The 24,470-nt window shown below is 33.3% G+C and overlaps 1 protein-coding gene across 2 annotated transcripts in view; it reads right to left on the bottom strand.

Annotated features, from left to right (window-relative positions):
* The window catches only part of LOC118742395, a 231,502-nt gene that overhangs the window by 36,677 nt on the left and 170,355 nt on the right, over positions 1-24,470 (bottom strand). The gene's annotated exons all lie outside the window — the stretch shown is intronic.

Genomic DNA, 24,470 nt, shown 5'->3' with positions numbered 1-24,470 from the left:
CCATCATATTATCCGATTACTGTCGGATATGACAGTGCAGCTTTAAATAGATTACGTTTCGTAAACCAAAATGGTCAGAATGAAAGAGTAATCGATTAAGTCCTGAATGTTTGTCCATCCGTCCGTCCCTCTGTCTGTGCACATGATAACTCCAGTTAAAATTGAGATATCTTAACGAAACTTGGTACGTGGATTTCCCATCCCATATAACGGTAATTCAGAGAAATACGCGATAAATTAGTAACTACTAAACATAATTTACTCACAATTTATGTTTTCAATAATTCTTTAGCAAAAAAAAAACGATTATACGTAAGTTTTCAAATAAAATGTTCATATTAGAGACAATTTACGTTGGCATGAAATATAACATATCTGCGAAGTTTCAAGAGTGCACCACGCATTTAAAAATGGCAGCATGCAGAATATCTGTCGCAGCTATTTTGTAATATCTGAAATTTTACAATTCTTTTAATTTTAATAATATAAAAGTACGTTTTCACGAGCTTCAAATTGGGAAATTTCGATTTTCAATTTCAATTTGAAATTGTAAATATTCACACGACAAATTTCAATTTCAAAACCAATTTCGATCACATTTGTTTACCAAATAAATAAATAATAATTCGTCGGAATACTTTTTACTTTCATTTTATTTTTTTTTTATGTATGTTACCGCATAACTTTGGACCACGTTGACGGATTTCAATAATTCTTTTTTTAAACGAAAGGTGTAACCTCACAGGTGGCCCCATACTATCCGATTAGATCCGATCATTGGATCATGAAGAAATTAACGACAATCTTGATTTTTTATAAGAGATTTTGTTTTTTGCTTAAAAATTACTTGTTGGGCGTATAAATTATTCAAAGTTATAAGACTTCCAAGCGGCCAAATTTAATATTTATTTTTCAAATTCACCCAAATTGAGACACCATCACAATTTCATCTGATATTTTTTTATATGGCCAAATTGAGAAACATTACACAATTTCAAGCTGAAATTGAGAATGGTGCCCAAATTACGAAATTCAAGGCTCGTGGAAACGTGCTTTAAGTTACTTCAAAATGTTAAAAGCGTGATATTAACAGCGTAACCATGAAATATCCGAAAATGAAAGTGGTGTACAAACCAGGGAAATACATGCCGATAACTGATTGTTTATCACGGGCGCAATCACCAGTAGTTGAGGAATTAGACGATTTGTCAGGCGTTATACATTCAGTTACGAAGACGGTGTGTGGTACTGAAAAAATTATAATTTTTATCGAACAGTCATTGAGAAAGATGAAAAGTATAATCGCATTATCAAATATGTACGGAATGGTTGGCCAAAATGCCATCAACTAGATGATTGCAGTCAGCAGTTATATAAGTACAAAGCATTGTTGCATTTAGAAAATGGACTTCTTTTTTTGAAGCACCGTTTGGTGATTCCAAATGAATTACAACGTAACTCGGTGCATGCGGCACATCTGGGCATTGAAAAATGCTTGCTAGGGCTAGACTGCTGTACTTTTGGCCAGGAATGAACAAACAAATCAGATATCGCATCGAATCGTGCGCTATAGGTGAGAAAGTCGAAACGAGAAGAACCACCAAGATATCCATTCCATATCGTGGCTATGGATTTGTTTGAATACGGGGGACTTGACTTTGTGGCACTTATTGATTCATACTCAAGTTTTTTAGTGAGCATTCAGATTAGGGATAAGACGTCGAAGCATAATATTGAAAGCATTCAAGGCGTGTTTAACAAGGTAGGGTATCAGGCAGATTTCCTTCGATTTGCGATACCGCAAAGTAATGGCTTACAGAAAAAGGCGTTGCTATAGCAAAAAGCCTTTTAAAACGTTGCTAGGAAGCAAGCATGGTTGATCAATTGCAGTACCGGTTTCTAGAGTGTAATACGACCTGTGGCCAGTATGGGGCTAACGCCTTCGGAACTATTTTTCGGTAGACTCGTTAAGACAATATTGCCAGTATCGCCCGCATTACTGGTCAGGAACAACATCCCGGAATTCAGCATTAAATAAAAAATTGGAAAAATAAAAGAAAGACAAAAAGTTGTTATGATCGGAAAGCGAAATCATTACCGGTATTAAATGTCGGTAATTCAGTTATGTTTCAAAAGAATGGGAAGGACGGACTTACGGGACTATCATTGAAAATGTTATGCTGGTCGTATATCGTCCGAGACATTTTTGATAATAGTTATGGCGAAATCGAAGATTTAATGCTAAATCCAATAACTGTAGATTAAATCCAAGTGATATATTATTAGAGGATAATGATAAGGAAAATTGAGGGTAAGGACAAATCAAAGTGCCCCATCACTGATAGGAAATCAATCTGTAGGTGATAGACAGATGATTAATCAAAAATTCCAGCTGTACATGATACAACATCGCATCATCGGATGAACAGCTGGTAGTACTGATTCGGAAGGCGACTCAGAAAATAGAAGTCAGGAGCAGGCATCAGTAAAAACACGGAGTGGTCGAGTAATTCGTCCACCTCGAAGATATGAACGTCGTGTAGTCTGAGTGCTGTTTTCTGCACGCGTTGTTTGGTACAAATACACTTTAATTAAAAAATGTTTTCTTAAATTCGCACATTTTAAGATAGGTTACCAGTTTCCTCTCTTAATGAATGCAAATTTACACTCCGTGTTAATTAAATTAAACACTGCTTGGTTACTTTTGCTATTATATGGGTGACGTAGAACAAATTTCAATTTTTTTTTTAATTATAAACAATTATTGTTACCGATTTCACCGTTTACACATAAAATTTTTAAAATTTCCTCTAAAAAATTTATGTTTAAATATAGGCATACAAAGAGAGGTAACCAGTTTCCTCCCCTAATTTGTGCGAAATTAAACAGTCTGTTTTCTTTTACATACCAAATTTGTCACGTAAAGAAAAATTACACACAAAGTGTTTAAAATTGAGTAAATATGAGCACTTACTATTTATTATTTGTAAAAAATATATTTCTACTTTCAAAATGTTAGTAATTTTAAACATTTCATGTGTATATTTTAAACCACTCATGTTCAAAATCAAATCTTGAACATCTTGTGCGTTTATTCGCACAGATTCTGGTTGAAAAATAATAACTTTTCAGTAGAAGACTTACATGCACTTTTTAGAGTGTACATAACAATCAATGCCATCATATCAGCACCGTTAGTGCGATTTTCTAAAATGAGGTATCAAATTAAAGATTGGACAGCAGATGTGCATGAGAGTTTTACTTTTTTGAAAAGATTTGCCACCTTTTAAAAAATTATATTCAAATTATTAAAAAAAAATCAATTATTTCAAAACAGGGTATCAATCGAAATGATTTTGAAAAGCTCTGTATCTTAACTCATCTTCAGGAGGTTTGCCTTCTTCTTCTTCTTCTTCTGTTTTGGCCCCGTAACCGCCTAAGCGATTTTGGCCGAGCTCAGCAAAGCACGCCAGTCGTTTCTCTTCTGTGCCTGCTGACGCCAATTCGAAACGCCATGTGAAGCCAAGTCCTTCCCCACCTGATCTCTCCATCGCAGTAGGGGCCTCCCTCTTCCTCTGCTACCACCAGAGGGTTCCCACTTGAATACTTTCAGAGCTGGAGCGTCGGTGTCAATTCGAACGACATGGCCAAGCCAGCGGAGCCGCTGTATTTTAATTCGCTGCACTATGTCCATGTTATAAAGCTCATACAGCTTATCGTTCCATCGTCTGCGGTACTCGCCGTCGCCAACGCGTAAAGGCCCGTAAATCTTCCGAAAACTCTTTCTCCCGAACACTCCAAGAGCCTCCTCATCGGATGTTTTTATTGTCCATGCTTCTGCGCCATATACCAGCACGGGCATGATGAGTGATTTATAGAGTGTGGTTTTCGTACGTCGAAAGAGGACTTTACTCCTGAATTGCCTACTCAGTCCAAAGTGGCACTTGTTGGCAAGAGTGATTCTGCGTTAGATTTCAATGCTGACATTATTATCGGTGTTAATGCTGGTTCCCAAGTAAACGAAATTCTCTACTTTCTCGAAATTGTAATTGTCAGCAGTGACGTGGGTGCCAAGGTGCGACTGTGCTGACTGTTTGATGACAGGAGATACTTCGTCTTGTCCTCGTTTACCACCAGACCCATTCGCTTTGCTTCCTTATCCAACCTGGAGAAGGCAGAACAGACTTCGCGGTTTTTGTTACCGAAGATGTCGATGTCATCGGTATAAGCCAGAAATGGCATGCTCTTGCAGTAAATTGTTCCTGGGCGGTTCAGTTCTGCAGCTCTTATTATCTTCTTCAACATCAGATTAAAGAAGTCACATGAAAGGGAGTCGCCCTGTCTGAAACCCCGTTTGGTGGCGAACGGCTCAAATTCAATTTGTATTAAGGGAAATAAAAAAGATAAATATGTACCAATATATGGGTGTCAAGAGGAGGGGGTTTCAGAAGGTAGTAGTTTGAAAATATTTAGAAGAGGGTTGCCACCTGCTTGACATTTTGAATTTAGTTAACTTACACACAGGTTATATGGAATATAAAAATATGGATGTCAAACGAAATTGTTAATAAATCTTTACTTTGAGCACTAATAATATTTTTGAGGTGTTGCAACATATTTTGTGCTACTTGAGTGGAAGGGATAGGAAGGCACTGGAAAGGATAGGAGGCATTAGATGCGATAGGAAGGCATTGCAAGGAATAGGAAGGCATTGGAAGGGCCAGATAAAGCACTAATATTTTGTCTAGGCAATTTTTATACATAAGTGTACATATACTTAATACGCGAAGAGACTTTTTGTCCAGGACATAACTGGCTTTGAAATGCTTTGTTTCTTAATTCATCCATAGGAGGGTTGCCACCTGTTTAAAAAATAAAATTCAATTTGAAATAAGTGAATTAGAAATGATAAACATGTATCATAATAAGGGTGTCAGGTGTAAGGGCTTTCAGAAGGTGGTAGTTTGAAAATATTTTGAATAGGATTGCCATCTGCTTAAAATTTTGAATTTAGATATCTTATGCACAAGTTATATGGAATATCAAAATATGGATGTCAAACGAAAGAGCGTTGAGAGGTATTTAGTTTGAATACTATGAATATTTTTAAGGTGTTGAAAGAGGGTTGCTATTTTCCTGTTTAAAAAAATAAATTGAAATTATTTAATAGTGTAATAAATTATTTAAATATGGGTATCAGTCGTAAGGGGTTTGAAAAATCTTTATTTCTGGACTATATTTAGCGGGATTGCCACACGTTTAAGAAATCAAACTCAACTTAGTTCATCAATTAATTGAAATATCTATCGCAATATCAAAAGAAGGAGAGTTAGATAGGTTTTAGATTGAAAATACATTTGAAGAGGGCTGTGTACCTGTTTGAAAAGTCTATTTTAATTAACTAAGTAATACAAAAATAATATGAAACATGGGAGTCAAACTAAAGAGTGTAAAGAAATAGTTTCAATATTTGGAATGTTTGAAGAGGGTTGCAGATAAATTATTAAAAGATGGCTATTAATTGAAATGGGTTTGAAAACTCTTATTTCTGACCTTTATTTAGGAGGGTTGCCATGTACTTGATCAATCTAATTCAACTTAGGTCATCAGTTTATTGAAATACATATGCATGAAGACTTTAGTTTGAAAATACATTGGAAAAGGATTTCCAACTGTTTGAAAAGTCGAACTTATTTAACTGAATAAATGCAATATTGTTTTAAGAAAAAAAAAACCCTATTAGTTAAGCTTGCGTATATGCTTTATGAAATATTAAGCTATGGGTGTCAATCGAAAGAGATTTTTGAAAGCTTTAGTTTGAAAATATCTTTGCTGGCTGGCTGGCCTGGACTTTTCGAAAAGTCGTGTCAATCTAACAAAGTATATATGTATATTATACTAGAAAGCATTTTTTGTGATAGTCATTCGATTTGCACCGTTATTCCTGAATTTCAAAAATGAGCGGTCAACACCTTAGCCTGTACATGTGCAATAAAGTTTTATATTTTTAATTAAGAACTTTTTTATCGCAATAGCGTAGTTTGAAATTCGATCGAATTAAAAACCTGCACCAAGCGAGACCTCCTTTCACTGAGATTTAGATGAAATATGGCACCTGGATCGCTTATAGCTCTGACTCAACTTTTGGAATATCTTTTAAGTGTTTGGACGTTTAAACGTTTAGTAGGAAATGTACTTTTACACACTTTTCAGTAATAGTTTTAGATGCACTTTGTAGAGTTTTACATCAGAGTGCTATACAATAAAAATTCAATAAATTTTACAGGAGATGTGTCTATAAAAAGAAGAATAGAAGCTGAACTCGCAGATGCTCGCAGCTGGAACTATTTCAGATATGGAACGCATTTTGAACGTTTACTTTACCTAAGTGCCTTTTCGAAATTCGCTAGTCCGTACTTATACTTTTTTAATTTGTTTTCCCCAAATATCGTGATATGTATAGACATATGTACAAATGTGCTACGAATCTACGCATGTAAAGAGTTTCTGCAAATGAAAAAACCCGACATATATATTTCGTTTTCATTACAAATTTTGCTGTTTTAATGCGATTCTTAATTATATTGTGTAGTACACACATATTGTTATATACATATGTACGCCAAAATATGAGTTTTGTTTGCTTTTTCTTACTCATTATTTACTGTGCGACCGAAAAAGTTATTGGAACTATCGATACCAAACTAAGCGACAGGTTGGCACTAGTTGAGAATGCAGATATCCAATGGCTCAATACGTGCGACGATGGACAAGGCTACGAGCCCAATGACGATTCATACTTAAATACTTTTGTATGCACGTTTTGGATATCAGTGTGCCCAGATGATTACAAACTGGAAGTCATTGTGTGAGTTGAAAGCAAATGAAACATCCGATATCTATGGTTATTTTGCTGACTGGGACGTTTACGATATACATAAATAGGTATTCATACCTTGTTGATTTTCAGGCTATCCAGAATCAATTCCATCTCTAGACTTGCAAGCCGACTGTATCTATCTCCGAATCACTTCAAATTTTAGTATATTATTCTGCTCGGAAAATAAGCACATACGATATTTTTTATACGCGTGCGCACTTTTTCCCAAGGGTATTATAATTTTGGTCGCATAACGGTTATTTGTAACAGGCAAAACGAGGCGAGATAGATCTAGACTAATTTATACATAAATGATTGGAATGAAAAAAGAAATCGATTAAGCGATGACTGTCTGTTTGTCCGTCCGTCCGTCTGCCCGCCTGCGCACACGATAACTCGAGTAAAAATTTAGATATCTTAACAAAACTTGGGGTCAGTGCTGCCAGATCTTCGGCATGAAAAAACGTCCCTTTTGGTCTGAAAAAACGTAATTTCCTACCCAAAAACGCCTTTTTCAAATGAATATACAAAAAATTGTTCTTATTAAATTTTTATTGTATACAAAGGTACATATGTACGTAAGGTATATTAAAATGTCATTTCGACCGAGCACATTTAGAATTCATTGTAAACTGGTTTGAGATCGTTAATTTAAAAATGATTTTATACATACACTTGTGATCAGCTGATTAAGTCATCAATATTTTGATCAATTTCGGCTATTAAATTTCAGGGCAATAGTGTGCAAGTTTAAAGGGGCGTTCGCGTTGATTTTTAAAAATTTTTTTTCTTGTAGATATTTGGTTGGGGGGTCGGTTGTCGAAAATGCTAAATTACGTTCTGCTAAGAAGGAGCATATCAATATTTCAGCCTTTTTTGCATTCATTACATTTTCAATGAAGTCTTAAAAAAGTCGCCTACTTTTTTCTGACTTTTTATGCTGCCACAGCTTTTTTGATGTATTTGCGAGCGTGCGTGTTGCAATAGACCAGCTCTTCCTGATTTGGCTTTTAATGTGTAATTGCAAACATTACAATTAGTCTCGTAACGTCAAGGGTTTACACAACCAGCCTTTGTCCAAGAATCAAAAAAAAAAAATGCGCGTACACTTGGTTTGCATCATATTTAAGTCATCTGTGTCCAAATAATAAATATCTTTTGAAGCAGTTGCTGTAAAACACAAAGCTTGCAAAGTTTTATTAAGAAAACTATTCAAAACCAGTTCTACTTACAAGATTTAGTAAGAGAGAAAAATTACTGGGAAGTTAAAAAACGTAATTTTTTACACAAAAGACGCCCAAATGACGTTAAAAACGTCAACCTGGCAGCGCTGCTTGGGGTGTGTACTTCTTTCCAGCGTAGGACGGAGGTATTGAAAATGGGCAAAATCGGACAATAACCACGCCTACCTCCTATATAACGGTAATTTTCGGAAATACGAAAACTGCGATATTTCAGTAACTTAAAAAAAATGTGTGTGGTAGAATCTGGAAAAAAATGTGGTAGATCTCAGAATTTGGATCGAACTTTGTACAAAAATTTAGAAAATTCTGCCAGGTTTCACCTAAATTGCAAACATTTGAATTAGAATATAAAACCAAATTTAGTACACTAAAGTGCAAGATTGAAGTTGCAAAAAATTGCGTTGAGTTTTGTCGATTTTTTTCCTTGACAGTGTAAAGCAGTTCCTTCCAATATCAAGACATTTTTCGAACATATTTTGAAAGATTTCTGCAACCTTGCGTAGTGCTGCCAGCTTTTCTTTTTATCACATGTGGCACGTTCCAGAAACCGCTTAGGATTTGCCGATTTTGACAATTCTCAAGTAAGTAAACAACGCTTTAGAAACTTTAGATGTACTGAAATTTGCTAATACTTTCCCAAAAATCGTCGTTTTTTTCATTTTCGCTATTAATTCTTTTTATAAATCATATATTTTGCAATTTAACATTATAAAACCACGTTTCCTGTCGAGAAATTAAATATTGAGAAAATTTACTATTTTACAGTTTACAGTAGTTATGCCTGTCGTTAGTGTTGCAAAATGTTTGCTCTTAAAATTAAGAAAATTATGTCGAGCAAAAGTAAAACTACTCAAAAATGCGAATATGTGGTAGATTTCAGACCTTGTGTGGTAGATGTGGTAGATGCTCAAAAAAGTGGCAGATCTACCACAATGTGGTAGAAGTCCGATCATTGGTAACTACTGAAGCTTATTCACTCAAAATTGATACATACAATGATTTTTAGCCGAGAAATCAGAATGTTATACATTTTTGGAAAACGGGCCCCGCCCACCTATGATTGCATGTATATATCTTGGGAACTCATCCACCAATTTCTCCCAAACTTGGCACAGTTGATGGTCTTGACAAAACATATTAAGCCGGTGAAAATTTTTAAAATCGGTAATTTAGAGAAATACGAAAGCTTCCACAAATCTGTAAATACTGAAGGTAATTTATTCAAAATTGATGTTTGCAATAATTGTTTAGCAAAAAATATGCTTATAATAAAATTTTGGAAAACAGGCATGACCCCGCCCACTTATGGCCACATATGTGTAAGGCTGCCAGATATCTCAGTTGCCAAACCGGGACACCTTTGGGGTGGCGGCCTCTCGCTCCCTTCCCTTTCGTTTCGACAAAAATTATGTGCGAAAGGATGTAGTAAAATTTCATTTTGACAGACAAAAACAAAAACATAAAAGCATGAGATCGTAAGATCATTAGAACGTACGCCAACAAAACAAAAAAACTTATCACAACTAAAGCACAGAGAATTTTTCACAATGCATGCACCTTTTTTATTCTTTATAAAAATACAGTATATACTAAATACGTCAAAAAACATAAAAATAAAATTTCTAAACTTTGTGCTAAACTCCGGAAAATTAAAAAAAAATCGCATACAAATTTGCAACATTCTAATCAGACTTTTTATAAAAATTGTGAAAATGAAGTTTTGCGCCCATTAAATTTTAGTTGATTTTTGGTATTGTTTTTACTGAGAGTTTCTTCCATACAGACTATGTTCGACAATTCTTTTTGTATGGAAGACACTGCCAGCAAAAAAAAAAATGCTAAAAATCAACGAAATTTTCTGGCAACTTCAGACTTGCACTTTATTAATTACCTCAAAAGCTACATTTTTAAAAATTTTCGAAAGGATCTGATTAGAAATTATGATCTGATGAAAGAGCCTCCGAGCCAATAATTTTATATGGCACTGTTAAGTACTCTAGGTCACAGTGTAGACAGTGTGCCAAGTAATGACAATATAGGGCTGCCAGATATCTCTGTTGCCAAACCGGAACACTTTAGGGAGGGTCTCTCGTTCCCTTCCCTTTCATTTCGACGTGCGAAAGGATGCAGTGAAATTTTATTTTGATAGACAAAAACAAAAACATGAAAACATGAGATCATGAGATCAGTTCAACGTACGCCAACAAAACAAAACAACTTATCACAACTAAAGCACAGAGAATATTTCACAATGCATGAACCTTTTTTTATTCTTCATAAAAATACAGTTTATACTAAATATATCAAAAAACATAAAAATAGAATTATTAAACTTTGTGCTAAACTCGGGAAAATTCAATAAATTTGCATACAAATTTGCAACATTCTAATCAGACTTTTTATACAAATTTTTAAAATGAAGTTTTGCAGCCCATTAAATTTTAGTTGATTTTTGGTATTGGTATTTACTGAGAGTTTCTTCCATACAAACTATGTTCGATAATTCTTTTTATGTGGAAGACACTGTCAGAAAAAAAAAATAAATGCTAAAAATCAACGAAATTTGCTGGCAACTTCAGACTTGCACTTTATTAATTGGCTCAAGAGCTACATTGTCAAAATTTTTCTAAAATATCTGATTAGAAATGGTGATCTGATGAAAGAGCCTCCGAGCCAATAATTTTGTACGGCACTGTACTTATAAGTACTCTAGGTTTCATGAAAGAAAAAAATTTAAGTACAAGATAACATTAAAATATCAGTCATATTTCTTCTTCTTACTTCTGTATTTTCCTTAATATAATTGTAAAACTCTGTGCACGTCATTTTGAACGTATTTAGGTACATATACTAATCATCAACTATTGCTTGTGCAATGTTTAACTATCTCGAAATGTAACTACATATTTCACAAATTAAACCCGTGCACTGAGAGAAAGAAGTTTAGAATTAAAAAAGCCTGCTGAATTAAAAAATACGCATATGAAAGAGCATCAACCCAACTCGTAATACATTTAAGTATACAAATTTTAGTATTTAGTATAGAAATATTTAATTCAAATACGCCCACATTAAAATGAAGCGAATTGCAATTACCGATCGCTTTTTCATAATTAGGTTAAAAATATATTTAAATTCCATGCTGGTTGTAATGGGAATTGAACCCTGACCCTTTTAAAATTAGCAAATTGTGGCAAGCATCTTCGCGCACTCAGCTACAGCCAGTGCATTTAAATGTTGAGTTTGAATCAACACTACGCGTGCGTGTTATTAATTAAGAACATTTTTAAACGATAATAAAATAGAAAATATTCATGTTTACTATGAGTTATTTCTCCCATTGAATTCATAACATTTTTTGAATACTACAACGCGTTTTTTCTCTTAGTGTGGTGATTTTTGAACTTTTATTCAAATTTGTGCAATCAAATCAAAAACCGTGTCACTAAAACGAAACCCGGGACATTTTAAGGTTGGACCGTGACACCGGGACAAATAGTCTAAAACCGGGACATGTCCGGGAAAACCGGGACGTCTGGCAGCCCTATGACAATATCCATATTTGACAATTCATACGCGAACTGATGTGTTTGTGTTAGTTTTTTATTTCAACCTACTGGGAAAATAGGTAAGCACTTTACAAGGTAAGCCATGTTTTCTTTCAGTTTTTAGTACCAAAATTGTCATCTACTTGTAAAGCGCAAAATGAACACCTCCGACGACACATTACGTTGTCAGTTGCAAACACTGTTGCCAGGTCTTCAGCATGAGAAAACGTCCCTCTTGGTCTGAAAAAACGTAATTTCCTACCCAAAAACGTCTTTTCAAATGAATGTACAAAAAAGTGTTCTTGTTTATACTTTTATTGTATACAAAGGTACTTATCGAGCCCTAACCGCCAAAATAACGTAAGCGACATTTTTTTCAAAATTTTCTTTTTGATGCAGAAATATTCCTAGAGAGATACATTTCTGTATCAAAAAGAAAATTATGAAAAAAATTTCGCTTACGTTATTTTGGCGGTTAGGTCTCGATATGTACGTAAGGTATATTAAAATATCATTTCGACAGAGCACATTTAAAATTCATTGTAAACTGGTTTGAGATCGTTAATATAAAAATCGTTTTATACATACACTTGTGATCAGCTGATTAAGGCATCAATATTTTGATCAATTTCGGCTATTTTTCTTTCGTTTATTTAATGTTTATTATTTTTCCATAAAAGCCAAGCTCATTAACAAACAAAATATAAATCCACAAAAATTGTTCAAAAATTATAAACAATTTGCAAATTTTCAGCTAGATTTTCAACTTGCTATTCAGATTTTTTAGCCCATTAAACTACAGGGCAATAATGTGTAAGTTTAAAGGGGCTAAATAATCGCGTTGTTTTTTGATAATTTTTTTTTCTTGTAGAAATTTGGTTAGGGGCTCGGATGTTGAAAATGCTAAATTACGTTCTGCTTAGAAGGAGCATAGCATTAGGTCCATTCAATATCAAAAATTTTGTTGCGAATTGTTACTAGTACTTGCATGTTTTTACTGAAAATGCATTCAATTACCCAAAATATTTGCAAGAGGGAGCGAATTCTAGAGCGTAACAACCCGAGAGAGCTGCAAATTCTTGCAAGTAAAAATTTTACTAGCAGGAATTTGCAGGAGTCCAAAAGTAAGGTTATTTTTCAAACTCAAATGTAAACAAACTGTTTAAGAGAATGATTTGATGAAACATAATTAGTGAAATGAAAATATGGTTAAAAAATTTAAATCTATTGTATATATTTTTACTTTTATGACTTATGAACTATTCCCAATTAAAAAGAAAATTGCGCGCCAAAACTTAACCGTCAGAAAGTGTCAAAATGGCTTAAGTTGCAAGTTTTTACTAGTTTTGCGTTCAATAACTTTTTCTGAAAATTTTCTCTTGCTCTCAATTTTACTCTCTATTTTTCTTTCACGCTCTCGCTGCAAGTACTTACTGGAAAAGTTATTGAATAGACCTAATATTTCAGTATTTTTTGCGTTGAGTACATTTTCAATGAAGTCTAAAAAGTCGCCTACTTTTTTCTGACGTTTTATGCTGCACAGCTTTTTTGATGCTTTTGCGAGCGTGCCTGCTGCAATAGATCGGCTCTACCTGATTTGGCTTTTAATGTGCAATTGCAAACATTACAGCAAGCCTCGTGTTTACACAAGCAGCCTTTGAACACGGGCTCCTTAGTCCAAGAATCCAAATAAAAATCTTTTGAAGCAGCTGCAGCAAAACACAAAGATTGTAAAGATTTATTAAGAAAATAATTCAAAATCAGTTCTACTTATAAGATTTAGTAACAAAGAAAAATTACTGGGAAGTTAAAAAACGTCATTTTTTACACAAAAAACGTACAAACCTCAACAGGGTACAAAAAACGTCCAAATGACGTTAAAAACGTCAACCTGGCAACGCTGGTTGCAAAGTAACGTGCAGCCGAAGTTATTTCCAAGCGCCGAACTACTCCGAGCGACTGCTCTGCATTACACGTAACTTACTTTGTAAAGCGGCTCAGAAGTATGTCTGATACCAAATGTGCATTCTAAATTCCTACTTACATAAGGCGGCCACGTCTTTGTTAAAGTAATGGAGATTCGGCAGGGAAGTGGTAAGGGCCGTCAGGTGACGGGCAATACCTTACCAGCAACTTACACTTCACCCGGCTGTCCTACACCTACATATGTGTATCTCGGGAAGCGTTCGACCAATTTCTACTAAACTCGTTATGATTATTGTGTCTGCGACATAAAAATTATTGAATTCTGACTAAAATTGGTCCCGATTTTCTGTAACGGTAAATTTCAGAACTTAGACCTTTTTATTTGTTTTATTTGTCGATATCAAAATTTTTAAAATTTTTAGTTCTAATCCATGTTTTTACTGGCATTTGAAAATAATTATTTATCTAGTCGATGCTATGGGCTCTTTCAATCTGGCGCTTTTTAATTTTTTTACAAAAAAAGAACGGATATGACATTGCACTGTTCATAAAAAATAAAAAATGCATTTTTTCAAAAAGGCCATCTTTTTTTATAGATATCTTGCCTCAATACCTATATTTTGATATACATATGTGGGATTAGAGTCGATTTAAAAAATTTGAGCCGAGTCGGAACATGCCTTCCCGTGCCGATGGAGAAGTTTGAAAAAGCTACAATTTTTCGAGAAAATACGATATTTTTCTGCTTTAGCTTGCGAGTGGTTCTATCTGAAGCTATAAATTTATCTTCAGATGAAAGGTAATTTTTCCACAAAAATTTTCGTTAAAAAGTGCCTCAAGCTCAATAAAATTGTTGAATATAATTGTTATAACGAAATTTTGTTGACTTTAAAGTCAATTATGGGGTATTCCATGAGTAAGTGAAACTTTGTGTCCAATTGTAGAGTAGCTTATTGAACATGGAATGCTTGATGAATCAATGCTCAATACCTGAAATTAACGTTTTTTCGAAAAAAAATTTAGTTATATTATTTTATTACACTGTAAATACACTCAAAACTTCAACATTAGAAAAGTAGTTGAATACGACAACATATTTTAATATAGAAGGCTCTGCAAAATCAAGTATTCACAAAGTTATTATTTTTTTGAAGGGGGGAATAAATGTCTCGATCTTTCTGCGCCCCGAAGAAGCAATATGGCATTGAAGAAAAATAGGCATTTAAATTATATAATAGGATAAAATCACTACGGTTTAGCATGTCCAACCCGTGACTAAAAAGTTTTAAACTTCGTATTGCTTAGTTACTACTTTAGGGAGTTTTCTATAATTTCATAACTAGAGTGTGTTTATAATAAGCAGCCCTATTTCATTTCTTTTATTATATTATAAGTACCTACTTAAGAGATTTTGAAACGTTTTATCGTGTCCCGCCCGTGACAATCATTTATAATTTTTTTCTAATGATGCCTAACAATAAAAAAATAAGTTTAACGTTTCAAACCTATGTTTAATGCCACAAAACTCTGAAGTACAGGTTGACTAAACACCATAATACTGTTGGTGGGCTAAGCGATGTAGTAAAAAATTTCGCGTGGCCAGCTCGAAAAGTCAAGATAAGCATTACTATCTTAGAGACGCCAGAGAATTCTATGATGAGGGTTGCTTAACAACAATTAAAAGTCAATGTTAACAATTACCTGAAAAGTTCCAACCAAGAAAATCTAGAAGTTCGCGAAACTTATAAATTCAATCCAATAAATAGCCTTTAAGTGACAAAGATATACATATGTATCTGCTTACAAGTATTCTAATGCAGATAACTTTTCGGATTAGACATCGATACACAAGATCTTTTCTGACGTTCTATGGTTTTAAGGAATAGCTAAATTTGAGCATGATTTGTCCATGAAATCAGTTTCCAAAAATAACTCAACTCGAGCCACTCTTAAGCCGGTTACTCAATGTCTGGTCAACACTAACAGCAGGTTAGACATCTCTATCGACGTGATAACAGTAGTCGATATACATGTTTAGCCTGTAGTTAGTATTAGTCAGACATACATAGCTATTCTAAACAAACTTGAAAATCATTAAGGCACATTCGAAATTTCGTTGCAATCAAATGCACCGTGCAGAAGTGCATTAGGAAAATGCATATAAAATTTCATGCGTTTGCAAATAATCCTTTCTTCCATGCATTTTAATACATCAACCTGGCGACTTCTAGCTTTCGTTTGGTATAACTATTGCCCCTAAAATAGATCCTGGGGTCAGCAGTATATCGTGCGTCTTACAATGACTCCACTGTCATAAAAGTAGGTCAATTGATCTTGTATTTGACCTCTAACATTTATCATACCTAATCTCTTTGATATGGATCTCACTAGAAGCTTCCTTTCATGAAGAAAATCGTACGTGTCCCACCCGTGACAAAAGTTGTCCCACCCGTGACAGGAGAATTTTGAATTTTTTAATAATAAACAAATAATTCTTATTATGGTTTGTGCTTTGTTGGGATTGCTGGTTCTTTTCTGTATAGTAAAACATCTAATCCAGATAGAAATGTTAAGTAAATTCACAGACTTTCCTTAAAATATATGTTCTCCAAAAAGCAGTGTCTTTTCTTTGTCCTACCCGTGACGGAAGAAACAGCTCAGAATTTTCCAATATAAAATCAAGTTGGAATATTTTTCGTATTTGGTAATAACTCGTATATTAGTGAACTAGGTGTAGCTTTATCAAAATGTAGAATTGCTTAGTACTTTATACTTAAATTAAAAAAGAAAAACTATTTTTGCTGTACAAATGTCCCACCCGTGACGATGGAATACCCCTTATAATAAATTTTCTTAAAAAATGCCCGGTTTCGAAGATATTTAACATTTAAGAGCACAGATGTCTTTCTGATGAGGTGTATGGAGTACTAGGATTTATATAATATTTTTCGTATTCTATGCTCGTTTAAGTATTTTGTAAATTTTTATACCCGAGCGCACTTTTGCACAAGCGTATTATAACTTTGTTCGCATAACTGTTGTTTTTAACAGCCAAAATGAATCGAGATAAATATAGACAAATACATAAATGCTCAGAATGAATAAAATTATAGTTTATAAAACTAAAACCTCGCTTTTATTACAATATTAACTAAAAGGTAAAAGAAAATTTATAAAATACAGATTTCGTTTAAGAGGAATAGGAACTTCCCTAACTTGAGTTAATTAAACTTTTAAAATCAACCCAGTAATAATAATAATAGGTTGGCGCTTACACATACATACATATGGTAGTGTTTGGCCGAGCTTCTTCACCTTTTTTTCTATATTTTTTTGCAATGTTGCTTTGACCAGGGCTTGAACCCAGGCCCTGCGGAGTAGATCTCAATAGTTTTGAACTTTTCATTTTCTTCATACTAGTAATAACCCGCCGAAATTCGGGTGAATGCATTAAAGAAATACTTGCAGATATTATCTACACTGAGGGAAATAATGCATAGTAAAAATGAATACTTTATATTTGATTATCGTTTAAAAATGTTCGTATTTAAAAATAATATTTTCATACAAAATTTATTACGCACGTATTTGACTGTTCACATCTGAGTATGTATATGAAGTGTACATACGCACCCCAAGCATGCAGAGCGCCGCTCTGTCAATAGCAGGACTATAAAATCTAAGAAGCACCCCGCTTTTTGTTTTCCGGTAAAATTAATTTTATTGTCAATTACTTTAATATTATTTTAGGTTGGTTTTAAAAGTTTTATTAAATCAAGTTGGAGAAATTCATATTCCTCTTAAACGAAATCTGCAGTGGAATTCTGACAATCGCCACCCTAAATTTCCATCGCCGAAATTCTCTAAATGAAAATTAGTGGGGCCAAAAATCACGCAACATAAAAATAACAGATGCAATGTGTAATCAACCGAAGCTATTACATGTTGTTAGGCGCGCCTGCTATTTGGGAGTTTTTTTTAGTTTTTAGTTACTTAAACTATACCTAGTTTTATTTTCACCTTTTTAGTCTTAAATTCAATTGATTATAAAACTATTATGTATATAACGAATAAAATAACACGCGAAATCAATCGTTGGAAGTTCCATTCGTACTGTCATTAGGTTTGTAACTTGATAATGGAAATTGCTGCATCTTTAAGGCGCATCATTATTACATACTTACAAGTATAAGCTAATAAAAGCGAGATAAAAAAGAAATCGATTAAGCCATGTCTGTCCGTCCGTCCGTCTGTTCGTCCGTGTACACGATAACTACGGTGACCATAAATATTGATTCAAAATGAAGGACAATTTTTCAAAAATATGCCTACATATATTTACGTAGTATAATAATATCAAAAGAGTATTTATGATTCAAAATTCTTAATACATTTTAAGCTTTGAAAATGAATCACGTTTTCTTCATCGATATTAATCTTTTTTTACATGAATATTTATAAAAGTGTAGTAAAACATATTATAATAACAAAAGCTTTCACGAAAAGTGAAAATCTTTAAAAGATTATTTTATAGGCAAATTTTGAGTCGTTCAAAATGAAAACAATACCATTTTTTTTTTGTTTTTTGGTACTTTTCGCAGTTATTCATCAAAAATCGACGTCATGAATCGACGTAAACGACGACTTACAAAAGTATTTATGTGCCCTTTACAAAAATATATAATTTGTGCAGATTGCGCTGCATAGCATCTACATTTCTAATCCGAGTTTCATTATCTTTGGCTCAAAATTTACTGTAATGATATATCTTCTTTATCGAATTTTTAAACCAATGAAAAAAATTATCGAATTAAACTGCGCATCTGATTGAAAATCTCACTTTTTTCGACTTTGACGACAAAATGCAAATGGTCGCCTGTAGCACTAATAATTTTCATTGAAGTCGCCACAAGTTATATATTTTGGTAAGAGGCACATCAATACCCTTCGAGCTGTAAGTCGCTTACTTTGATTGGGAGATTTTTTCATGAGATATTGAAGAAAAGCTACGAAAAGTACCAAAAAACACTTTTTTGAAAAAATCCATCCATTGTCCGATAATTTTAAAATAACGATTAAAATGTGGGACAAATGCAGGACACCTGGAAAAAATCAGTACATTTTCAGGTTTTTCAGGTTTGAAAAACTACGCAGGACCGACCTTTGAAAAACAGTACGGTCCTGCAAAAAACAGAACGGATGGTCACCGTAACGATAACTCGAGTTAGGTAGGTAAGTTGCCTTTTATCCAAGGTACGTTGGAATTGAATGGGGCAAAATCGGAAAATAACCACGCCCACCTCGCATAAAACGGTATTTTCGAAATATGAAAAAAATTACGATACTTACATGAATACTGGATCCAAATTGTTTAAAGTTGGTATACGAAATAGAATTTTGGCATAAAACAAGACAGTTATGAAATTTTTTGTAAAGGGCGGGGCTCAACCCACTTGTGATTAAATACTGTATTTCTGTAGTCCCTTCAGCAATCCCCACTAAACTCGGTGCAAACCTTGCTTAGAGCCTCACTAAGAAACCTTTTGAAAATTTTTGAAATCAGACCACGCCCATCTCCAATATAACGGTAATTTACAGAAATAAGAAAACTGCGATAAATAAGTAACTATTTAACCTAATTAACTGAAAATTGATATATACAATGACCTGTCCAGAAAATGATACTTAGGGAAATATTTGGAAAATGGGCGTGGCACGCCCACTTACGTCTACATATGTGTATCTCGGTAACCGGTTCATCAATTTCTACCAAACTCGGCACATTTATCAACCTTGGCGCAAACAATCAATACGTGGACAGTTTTTGAATTCGGACTTAAATTACCGCTACTTACCATATAACGGTAAATTTCAGAAAAAAACGAATATTCCGACATTTCAATAACTAAGGACACCAACTTACAACAATCTCTTAACAAGACACAAGATTATTGGCACTACCCACTTATGACTACATAGGTGTATATCGATAACCGCCTTATCGATTTCCACCAAACTTGCTCCATCATAGCATATTATCGAAACTGTTTGACATCGGGAAAAATACTCTTGCTTTTCATGCAGTTTACTGAAAGTTTAAAAAACGATATTTAATGCGCGCGCCGGGTATATAAAGTTCGGTTTCGCCCGAACTTATACTTCTTTACTTGTTTTGTTTTAATATTATTGTTTGCGCTTAAACCTTGAAAGTTTAGATTTATATTTTTAACCTTTGACCTTTCATTTTTAAAACTTATTTTAAGTGTCATACCTAAGAAACTACAGCGTTGTCATACGAAAATAATTTGTCGCTTCTCATCTTACACAACTAGAATCTATAAATAGAATGCAAAAAATAAAAAAAATAAAAAAGGTCCGTGTTACAGTGTTTGACCCCGTGACCAACAAGTTGGCAGTCGACCACGCATCCATTTGGCTACAGCAGCTGTGGAGGTAACGTGAAAGAGAGTCATACAAAAGAATGAAGCTCTAGGGAAACAGCTGGAAAATAACCTTTTGGTGCTAATTAATATTCAATTTATTTTGCTAGTCTTTTATCCTAAAACAAATTGCAAAAGCTTACTTGGTTTCTCTAGCGCCATTATTTTCATGTAATTGTTGTACATATGCACATAACAGCTGTTCAGCAGAATGTTCTAGATTATCCGGTACGATATTATCCGGAACGTTCTAATCAATAAGTAAATAGAAAAATTTATTCCGAACGATTGGAATGAATAAAGAAACACGCCCTTAATAAGAGCAAAAAGCTTTTGACTGCCGCACAGTGGTCGGAGAAGCCATGTTTTACGTGAAAAATTTGAAGGGCTGTTACGATTATAATCAAAATGCGGGATCCTAGTATTGTTATAATGCTAAATCCGAATATGCCATAAAATGTATAGTTTGATACTTGACAGCTGTCAAATCAACTACCAATTTCTCTAAGTTTAAGAAAGGCTTTTTGAAAACACCACTGATTACGATTTTTGACATGCTGATCACGAATTTTATGTCAAATTAAAACCCTGATAGGTGACAGCTGCCATTTTGGTTGTCAATTTTTCTAAAAATTAGATAATTTAAAAAAAAATTCCACTGATAAGGGGTTTAGACATGCTGATTATGAATTTTATGTCAAATTAAAACTTTGAGAGTTGACAGCTGTCAAATAAACTGTTAATTTTTTTAAATAAGCAAATATTTTTAAGATGCTACTGATAAGGGTTTTAGACACGCTAGTCACGAATTTACGTCAAATCAAAACCTTAAGAGTTTAGAAATCTCAAAGGGGCTATCGATTTCTCTAGAAATAAGGAAAATTTCCCAAGAATTAAACATACTATGTTTTAAGGCTCGCTGATCTGGAGTTCTGTATCACATTTAAACTTTCGCGGTTGATAACTGTCAATTTTTAATCAGCTATAACTCCGAAACCGTAACTCACATGATTTTGAAAATTGATGTGTTGACATACATATCTATCGTAGATGCTTGTTGAAAAGATGATATACTTTTGTAAAAGGGGCGCTGTTTATCCTATAGGTGTGAAATCCTTAATTAGCCATAACTTCGGAATCATACGTCACATGAATTTGTAATTCTCCTCTGAATCGTAAAATATGCTTTTGCAAAAAATGGTGCCGACAGATGCCGCCGGAGTCGAGATATTAAGAGAACCCGTCTTTATCGTATGACCTGGATTAACGGGTATTAACTTTATTATAAAAAGAGCTTGTTAAAAAAGGGACCCAAAACACAGATAGCGCTGAAATCACGATATTTACATGCCCCTCTACAAATTTACATTTGAGATTACTCAATAAAGCCCCATTCTTTAAGTATGCAAACAAAGAAGCGCAAAATTGTGTAAGCTCCACAGATATCCTAGGCACATCAACGGGTCGTCGGTATATCCAGAAGAAGTGTGCTGAATTAGAGAGAACGCGGTAGGCATATTAATGACCCCGTTTGAACGGGAAAACTCTTTCATCCTGTGGAACAGCAATATTATAGAAGAAGATAACGCTCTCTCGGCAAACCTTGCAATACTTGCAGATATCTCACAAGTGGAAATAAAAGCTCTTAACAAGGTTCTGCTCTTCAGTCCTTTCAACCTAAACTAATAATTTGTACATTAAAAGCCGTTTTTGTCTAGCAACACTATTTTTGTGTTGGTCAACGCAAAAGTTCTTATAAGGTGTCGCGAAAAAAGCCAGGTATTTGCTAGTATTTAATATTTTAATATACTTTATGTTATTTGGAACAGCTGCTAAAGTTGGTCTAGTGAAATATAAATGGCCGCCACTCTTTTTGGCGCGAGTATGCGCGGCTTTTCTTTTCGTAGATCCTTTGCATTACTTTTTGGTAAAGGAATGAAGATCCTACTCGGCCTACTCATTAGTTATACCTTTTTGAAGAAAATATTTCTCGAAAAAATAAGCCGTGTTATTAAGGTTTGGATAATTTACCAACCAAGTTTTATTATCTAATATTTCATATGAAATCATCATTTTCCACGTTTAATAAGTAATACTGAACCAGCTATTACTGTTATAATTGAAAGTTTCCATAAAAAAATTTTGAAGAAAGCTATCAACTCATAACTGTTACAATTAAACGGAATCAACGGCTTGCTCAGCAGATATTATTAAAAATATGTACTAATCAGTTTTGAGTTTGTTATACAATTCTGAACAAGAATAGCTTTATTACGGTTAATTTATCACAGTTTTAAAATATGCCTTTTTGTCGTAAAACATGGTTTCCCCGACCACTATGTGCCGTAGCCGAGTAGGTAGAGATGTCGACTATAATTCCGTGTGACGCAGGTTCAAATGCCGCCACATGCAGTATTTAAAATCATAGAAAAATTTATAGTTTTAATCAATTTTCAATTTGCAACCGCTTGTCCATGGCATTTTCAGTCTTAACAATAATAAGAAAAAAGGTTTTGATTTCTGTGCTAGAATCCCAATTCTTGATGAATAATAAAATATTGAAAAATTACGCACAGAATCGGGCTGTACATGCACATTAATTAGTTCTTATTAGACATACCTTAACCTTTTTTCATATCTAATTTTGTTTATTTATATTATCCCAACTTTTACTCGCTCGTCACAATCGACTAATAATTTGTACCACTGACAAAATAACAGCTGATCATACACATGACTTTGAAAGCGCACTGAAAGAACTGGGTTGAAACCAGAGTGGTGAAAAATGCATTAATTTTTGAATGCATGAATGGTATTTAAAGCAATAATGTTAATGTAAAAAATTAATGCATTAATTTATGAAATTTAATGCAAATGAATATTTCAATGCATTAATTCTGAAAAATGTAATACTAATGAAATTTTTTTTCATTAAATTATCCAAGCTAATGCTAATGAAAAAATTTTAATGCACTAAAATATTTAATACTTTTGCTCGTTTGCATTATTAAAAACTATTAAATTTTTTTTCTATTAAAATATAAATAGCCTCTTTTGAAAGGACTTGGAATAATTACTAAAAGTTTTTTTAGCTGCATTATATTATGTGTATTTGTAGAAAAAATCTTCTAAACATTGTTAGATGTTTTATGAAAATGAAAGCCAATGTGCATGCAACGCAGAGTGCTTTTGTAGGTTTTTATGTTGATTGTTGATGCATACCGATTACATATATTAAGTATGAGCCAAAACCGGACAGATAGCCAGTTTAGCAGCGCATGTACACGACTGAGGACCTACTCTGATCTAAATCAATCAATAAACCGTTTTTTAGTTCCATTTGACAATGTGATTTTACCTATTTAAGAACAAATGCCATTGAACTTGATATAGTGAAAACCAGCCTTAACGTCCGTCACTATCTTTTTTGACCTTAAAATTCTACCCTCAACGTCAGCAAAGATTTTTTACTTCAAAATAAAATTAGTTAATGGGTTTTTAATGCTTGTTATAATTTTAATGCAATAAATTATTGCAATAGCATTCATTTAAACATTTTAATGTTAATACAAAAAATCATTAGCATTATTTCTTCGGAATTAATGCATTGAAATTTTCATTTACATTAAATATCAAAAATTAATGCATTAATCTTTTTCATTTACATTAAAATGCTATGCATTAAAAACTTTAATGCATTTTTCACAACTCTGGCTGAAACTACAAATTTGTTATTTGGAAATTTTCTTAGTTGACATATCGCTCGTTTAATAATATACAGAAGAGTTTCAATATTTTTATTTTTGGAGAAAACGCAAACAAAGTTTTATCATTTTAACAAGTTTAATTCAACTACAAATTACCATGACACCGAAAGTCACGTCAATTTTGGATTCAGAAAAACAAACTACAATTATTAAGTTAGTAGATTGTTGTTAAAAATATTCATATTCATCAGAACACGACATTTTAGCCATACAATTTTTATTCAGAGTTAATTCACTTTATTATTAAAAATTCATTCTGCCAGAAGTAATTTCATATAGAGTATTTCTAAATATTACATTTTCTTTTAAAAAATAATTTGCATTTTTATAAAACAATCCGTTTTACTGCAGTACATGTCTAAAAAGTATTCAATGATGGAAAAAATATTTTTTAATTATATAATCCTGCTTAAAATATATATTAATTATCATTCTATCATACTCAACAAAGCAACGACAAAATATAAGTAGAGATGGAAAATATGAGTTAAATTATCAACTATATAAATAGGCAATCATGTTTCCTTTACACCCCTTTTACGGCTAAACTATACTTCTAAGGTATAAAGAATTATATATCATTAGAAAGGTATTTTGATGCTGATGTGCAGGCAATTTTAAAAATTTCAAATTAGTTTAAAATAGAGCGAAAAAATCAATTCAAA

The sequence above is a fragment of the Rhagoletis pomonella genome, unplaced genomic scaffold, assembly GCF_013731165.1.
Source record: "Rhagoletis pomonella isolate Grant_MI unplaced genomic scaffold, Rhpom_1.0 Rhpom_scaffold_00007, whole genome shotgun sequence".
NCBI lineage: Eukaryota > Metazoa > Arthropoda > Insecta > Diptera > Tephritidae > Rhagoletis > Rhagoletis pomonella.
Note: the sequence above shows the minus strand (reverse complement) of the source record. Positions and strands in the feature narration are given on the sequence as shown.